The sequence below is a fragment of the Myotis brandtii genome, unplaced genomic scaffold, assembly GCF_000412655.1.
Source record: "Myotis brandtii unplaced genomic scaffold, ASM41265v1 scaffold2398, whole genome shotgun sequence".
Taxonomy (NCBI): Eukaryota; Metazoa; Chordata; class Mammalia; order Chiroptera; family Vespertilionidae; genus Myotis; species Myotis brandtii.
In genome coordinates, this window is record NW_005359053.1 from 60,416 (window position 1) to 68,217 (window position 7,802).

General features: G+C 38.5%; 1 pseudogene; it reads left to right on the forward strand.

Annotated features, from left to right (window-relative positions):
- The first annotated feature begins 4,453 nt into the window (after positions 1–4,453).
- LOC102250113 lies at positions 4,454–6,238 on the forward strand (annotated as a pseudogene).
- Positions 6,239–7,802: the final 1,564 nt, after the last annotated feature.

Below are 7,802 nucleotides of genomic sequence, written 5' to 3' on the forward strand. Positions count from 1 at the left end.
TCTCTCATCATTGATGCTTCTATCTCCCCTCTCCCTTCCTCTCTGAAATCAAAGTTACTCTTCAAAAAAAAGAGCGATGGTTGTTTGCTTGATTAATTAATGTATTTATTTCAGTGGCTACATAACAGTTCACAATATGACTGCTACTCACACTTTTAATGGTCTTTCACATTCTTTATAATTAAATTGCTGTCATATCAATATTATAAAATGTTTAAATTATTTTCAAAATGTGGTTCTGATCAGTGGTAATTTTGTCCCCTATGAGACATTGAGCTATTTCCAGAAAGATCTGTGACGGTCACACTGGAGAGGGGTGGGTGGAGGCAGGGATGTTCTAAACAATCTTCAATTCACAAAACAGACCTCACCACAGAGAAAAACCTGTCCCAGAATGTCAACAATGCTGAGTCTAAGAAACTTGGAGTTAAATAACTTCATTATTTGTAATATTTATAGCTGACTTCAGGTTGTTTCCCCAAATTGTAACACTTTCTACCAGTGAAATTTGGGTATTCCATTCTAGTATCAGTTTAAAGTTCCAACTCCAATCAATGTGACTGCTCTTACAGTTTTTTCCTAGGCTGATGGGTGTGAAAGACATTTTAAAATATTGGAGTCATCCATGTCTCTCTCTGTCTCTGTCCCTCACATCAGCAAGCTTTGAGCGCTCTACTCTCAAAATCTATCCAGAATTCACCCCCTTTTCACCTCTTCCATGGCCCTAACCCTGGACAAGCCCTATTATCTCCCACTTGGACCGGTACAGTCACTTCTGCCCTGATCTTTCAGCTCTTAGTCCACAAGCCCTACAGGCTGTTCTGCCAACAGGACACAGAAAGCAACTGGTGCTCCAGATATTGTTGTTTGGCCCCAGCCCCTTTGGCTTGGTGAATAGAGCATGGCCTGTGGACTGAAGGGTCCCAGGTTTGATTCCAGTCAAGGGCACATGCCCAGGTTGTGGGCTTGATCCCCAGTAGGGTCCATGCAGGAGGCAGCCAATAAGTGATTCTCTCTCATCATTGATGCTTCTATCTCTTTCCCCTCTCCCTTCCTCTCTGAAATCAAAGTTACTCTTCAAAAAAAAAGAGCGATGGTTGTTTGCTTGATTAATTAATGTATTTATTTCAGTGGCTACATAAGAGTTCACAGTATGACTGCTACTCACAATTTTAAAGGTCTTTCATATTCTTTATAATTAAATTGCTGTCATATCAATACTATAAAATGTTTAAATTACTTTCAAAATGTGGTTCTGATCAGTGGTAATTTTGTCCCCTATGAGACATTGAGCTATTTCCAGAAAGATCTGTGACGGTCACACTGGAGAGGGGTGGGTGGAGGCAGGGATGTTCTAAACAATCTTCAATTCACAAAACAGACCTCACCACAGAGAAAAACCTGTCCCAGAATGTCAACAATGCTGAGTCTAAGAAACTTGGAGTTAAATAACTTCATTATTTGTAATATTTATAGCTGACTTCAGGTTGTTTCCCAAAATTATAACACTTTCTACCAGTGAAATTTGGGTATTCCGTTTTAGTATCAGTTTAAAGTTCCAACTCTAATCAATGTGACTGCTCTTTCAGTTTTTTCCTAGGCTGATGGGTGTGAAAGACATTTTGTGCTATTTTCGCAAATTATTACTCAATTTCAGCAAACTTCATTTATTTGACCACCATTTTGATTTACCTATTGTTATTATATGCCCATATAATATGTCCCATTTTTGTATAGCATTTCAAATGGTTTCTATAGATCATTGTTTCTCAATTGACTTTTGTAGGATATTTTTCACCATACAATTTTAAATTTTATTTGAATATATCTATTTTCTTACTGCTGAGTTTCCTTCTTTATTTAAGATGGTTTTCCTACCTGTAAAGTTTATATGTAGTTTCTGATGTTCATCAAAAATGTATTGGTTATTCTGACACCGAGTTCATGTTCTCTGATATTATAAAATGTCTGAGTGGGAGGACTAATTTCATATTCTTTCAGATCAATAGGCATTTATGCCAGCTTTTATGTAACAATTCAATCTTTTTCAACTGTATTGAAGTACAACCTTGCCATATGGTAAATGTTCATATACATTGAGACCTAATTCCAGATTCATTAAAAGAATAATAACTGGGCATCTCCTACATGCCAGAACATTCTAGAAACATTATATATTATATTCTTTTAGATCTGTCTTTACAATTTAATTGTTAACACATCTTGATATTATTAAGTTATTGCTACTTGATGTCATATTTCAGTTAGTGTTTAATTCTCCATTCAATTTTGCTTGCTATAGTTGTTTTGAAACATCTCATTTTAACCTGGTTTCATTAACCATTCATTTTTTCCTTTTATCACTTTTCACATTTTTAGTTTTGTTTCTATGTGATAGGAGCAGAAATAGAATGTTGGGGAACCAGCTATAATTATAAGAAATATTAATCATACTCTCTTAATCATGATTGCTTTATTCTGATTAAAGAAGGCACATTCTAACCTGGCTGGCTCTTACACACATGAGACCTGGAAGCTCACCTGGAAATGCAGCCCCTCCTCCCCATTTGGAGCTGTCTATGATCATGGAAAGATTAACAACTTTGTTTTAGAAACCAGAGCCACTAGCCCTTTGAAGACTCCAGTGGTTGCATATCACTAAGCCCTTTGATGATTCCCAGGCCTCTGCTTACCTGTTAACAGCCCATTTTGCATACCCTATGGCTATTTCCCCATGTTATCTTTGTTCTTTTACCCAATATAAGCAGCTGGCTTATGGTGGGCTGCAGAGCAAATTCTTGTGGATGACCTGCTGCTCCTCTATATTGCTGGCAGTATTGGAATAAATGCTCAGATATGATTCAACCCTGTCTCTGCTTCATTGGCTCAAGTAGTGACAGGCAGCACGGACTCATTGATGTCGGGTTACATATGTATGTGCCCATCTATTCACAAACCTTTGTGAAAAATCCAAAAGTAAACAAAGCAGCAGGTGAAGTTGCTCTGTTGGATCATTCAGTATAGTAGTGAGGACAGACAACAATGAAGTAAATGTGTGTTTAAAATAATGTCCTCAGAAAGAATCATGAAGAAAGCTATTCAATATAAAGAGATAGAACTGTCATGGTGTGGGCAGGATTTATAAGGCATGGTCTGGGGTGGCTTTGCATGTTGGATGAAGACCTGAATTATGACCAGAGTGTGTCCGCCTGGTGTGTCAAAGAAAAGATGAAAACCAAAGCCTAAAATAATACAAAAGGCGCCACATAAGAAAAGAGAGAAGGGGGCTGACCTCATTCTCAATGGAATGCATGAAAGCAAATTGGTCAAATGACCATGGAATAGGTACAGAAAACAAATCTTTTACTTCTTACTACTAAAAACATCTGACTTTTGTTACGCTTTATGTGTTTGAAGTGTTGGTGTGTCCCTTTACTCGTTACGAAGATGTACAATAAGGAAGGCACTTCTGTCTTTTGGACAAGCTTATTTTTGATGGCATCAATGGAATGTGTGAAGGGTTTAAATGCTGCCAGACCCAAGAAGAGTATTCTTCCTCACAGTCTCTCACCTGAGTTTGTTAAATCTCTATTCCTCCTTTATTTCATTCTTTGCCCACAGATCTCTCTCTCCTCTCCCTTTATTGAACAAATTTTTGAAAATGTGTGATTAAATACAGGGCAGAAAATGGCCATCCCAGTATGAAACCCCAAGTCTATTTGTCTATGGAAGGCTTACTATTTGTAATTTGTGGAAGTATTTCTATATTGGATAGGAGAAAGATCACTGATCTGACCAACTTGTGCTGTATCCATTCCTAGCATCATTAGTATGGCTGGAGTGAGCCAGACATGGGAATAACTGGTGTGTGTGTGTGTGTGTGTGTGTGTGTGTGTGTGTGTGCTTGTGTGATTTGTGGATGTGAGCAGTTCTAAGACCAGGGGTGCCTGAACTCAAACATTCCAAGGTGGCTCTTACAATATGAGGTCAGAACTCAATCAAGAGCAGGTAGTAAGGAGGGAAACTATTTCCATGCACAGGACACCTTTGCAGCAAGAGTAATAGAGCTTAAGTGGTAGTATGTACGAGGAAGTCCCTGTGCCTGAGGTGTCAGCCATAGCAGAGAGGCCACCTCAAACCTCAACATGTCTGCCACCACTTCTCCTCACTCTCCCTCATTTTATCCACCTTGCAAACAGGCTTCACTTTTTTTGTACATTTGAAACAAGAACCTTCCTCAGGACCTTTGCACTGGCCAGTCCTTCTGCAGGGCACACACATTCCCAGAGCCTTGTGTCTCCCTTCCTCTCTTGTGTTAAATAAGAAATTTGAGGGCCAAAAGCTTTCCTTTAAAAACAAAAGAGGGTTTATTGAGCCAAATGCCAGCCAGGAAAGGACCTGGTCCTGGGGCATGAAATCTAAACTACTATCAGCAGAGCGATGCAGAAAAGACATGTCCCCTGTCCTGGAGTTGATGGCTCATTATACTTCATGTTTTGGGGAAGAAAGAGGTATGTTCTTTTGAAAATATTTTCATTGGCTACTGATAGCGATAGGGGCTGCAGTAGAAGGTAAAGTGAGGCAGTTCTAGGATAGGTACACAAAGAAGAATACAGTATTTACTCCTTTGTTGGTTACAGGCAACAGTCCTGAATGCTCATGCACGAGCAGGATGCAGGGGCATCTAGTGGTCGTTTCGAAGTTGATTGAAAGTTTCATCATCTAGGAGGCCATTCAGTCTTGTGAATGTGAACAGACTGTTGTAAGTGGGCCCACAGCTTTTAGCTGGTTGATTACTATTATCTTTTTCTCTCACTCTCTGGCCCCAGTGCTATTTAATTTAGGACAGCTCAGATTTTTATCCTGCTCACTTTTGAGGTCTCTGTTTAAATGTCACCTTGCTTGCAGATCTACCCGCACACCCATGAAAAATGGAACTCTTATTCACTCTGTCCTTTAGATGTCCTTTCCTTTTCTTCATACCACTGCCACCACCTAAAGTAATTTATTATTTTATTATTTGCTTCTGCATTCTTTCCCCTCATTGGATTGTAGAGACTTCTGTTCTTCAGCACCCTATTCTCACAACCTGGACAGTGCCTAAACATGGTCAACACTCAATTTACATTCCTGAGAAACATGAAAAAATTCTCATTAAAACTACAATACATGAACTCACAGAGACATAGGTGATTGGGACAAACATCCCATATCAGGGGTGGCACTGGATATTTCCTACAGGGAACCATAGCCATACAAAAATATTAAAATTAACATCTGGACTGCACCTATGAATTGTAGCATTTCAAGCATGTGAGTAATGTAAATTTGTGTGAAAATTAGTCATGTTATTTTCATCTTTCCTGGTATTCAACCCCACCATATGGAACTAGTGATTCTTACATAAATTTCAGAAGTCCTTCTTCTGGGACTTTCACAGGCACTGGAACTACAGTCCCTCATATTTGGGCTTTTCCTCTCCATGTACCTGATCACTGTGTTGGGAAACCTGCTCATCATCCTGGCCATCAGTTCAGTCTCCCACCTCCACACGCCCATGTACTTCTTCCTCTCCAACCTGTCCTTGGTAGACATCTGTGTCACCTCCACCACCATCCCAAAGATGCTGTGGAACATCCAGACCCAGAGCAAAGTCATCACCTATGCAGGCTGCATCATCCACATGTATATTTTTATATTTTTTGCTGGGTTGGATGTTTTCCTCTAACTGTGAAGGCCTATGACTGGTTTGTAATAATCTGCCACCCCTATACTGCATGGTCATCCTGAACCCCAAGTTCTGTGGACAGCTTGTTCTGATGTCTTGAATCATGAGTATCCTGAATTCCTTGCTACAATGGTTAATGATTATGACTGTCCTTCTGCATGGACTTGGAAATCCCCCATTTTTTCTATGAACCCAATGACACGATCCAACCTGCCTGTTCTGACACATTTTCAATAACATGGTGATGTATTTTGCAGCTGTTTTGCTTGTTGGTGGTCCTTTCGCTAGGATTATTTACTTATATTCTAAGATAGTTCCTGAATACGTGGAATGTCATCAGTTTGGGGGAAGTATAATGCATTTTCTACCTGTGCATCTCATCCCTTGGTTGTCTCCTTATTTTATTGTATGATGCTAGGTATGTACCTCAGCCTACCCACATCTCACAGTCAAGTGCAATTGCCTCAGTGTGTACATCATGGTCACACCCACGCTGTAACCTTCATCTAGCAGTGGTTCTCAACCTTCCTAATGCCGTGACCCTTTAATACAGTTCCTCATGTTGTGGTGACCCCCAACCATAAAATTATTTTTGTTGCTACTTCATAACTAATTTTGCTACTGTTATGAATCATAATGTAAATATCTGATATGCAGGATGTATTTTCAGGGGTATTCTACAGTCTCAAGAACAAGGACATCAAAAAGGCTCTGAAAGCAATCTTTGGGAAGAAAACTACAAGCAGGACAATTGTCCTAAGACTGAAGATGTGCCCATGATGGCAGAGGTCAAAGGCTCAGAGTCAGACATCATGATGATCTTCAGACTATGGAAGTAGAACTTGCTCCTTCCATTTATTTCCTGGACTTTTTGTTTCTTTGATCTCATCTTCTCTATTCAACATTTGTAACTCAATTAAGTTCTCTGCTCTTTTGGATATTCAACAGCTTTTCTCTTTGTTGTTTTTCTACTTTCCTAAATTTATTTCCATCATGGATCAGATATATTTGGAAAATTATATTTACCTAATGAGACAATATGATATTTTTAGAATAATTTTTCTCAAATGACATATATAATGTAAAATATATTCTTTTTTACTAAAAGAGTTATACTGAATTGCACTACTCTTATGGAAATACTACATTTACCGGTAATGACCAAGGCAATTTATACAGTTTTATAAGAGAGGCAATTCTGAGACCTCTGCTGTTCACTTTTATGACTGACATTCTTTTGTATATCACTATCTCAACTGTTGTTCCTGATAATGTAGACTCTGACCTACCAGCGACAGCGGTTCTCAACCTGTGGGTCGCGACCCCTTTGGCAGTTGAACGACCCTTTCACAGGGGTCACCTAAGACCACCCTGCATATCAGATATTTGCATTACGATTCATAACAGTAGCAACATTACAGTTATGAAGTAGCAATGAAAATAATTTTATGGTTGGGTCACAACATGAGGAACTGTATTTAAAGGGCCAGAAGGTTGAGAACCACTGAGTGGTCACTGGGTTTTATTCTTCTCATTAGGATCCTGTTCTCTTTCAGCTCAGTGTTCATTTTCCTAACTTAGCCACTTGCAAAATAATTATCAAATCCAAGACTCCAAGAGTACTCTTCATTGAAAGATAAATTTTGATAAATAGTTTGACCTAATACAACCTTAAAGTCACAGGTTAATTCAATCTGATGAGGTAAATTTTTATATCACATATTGTATTTATATGTAAAATATTTATTCTTCATCTTATGCATCTATTCATTGGAGTATGGAGGAATGGTGCCCATTTTTAAGGGGGTTTATGCATATGATTAAATATTCCCCTATGTTTTATGGAATTATCTTAATGTGTCTCCTTGATATTTTTCAGTGCTTCCTATACTGTGACTCTTTGATTACTATAATAACATAGATTCCCTCCTTCTAAGTTGTTCATAATGATGAAGGAATGGTGAATTATCATTATCAGTTTCATCCATTATTTATCTTTTATGATGCTCAGGATTCTATTCATCCTTTAAGATCAAAGAATGACTCAGGAGTGAAATTGCATTCTTGTTTGGTT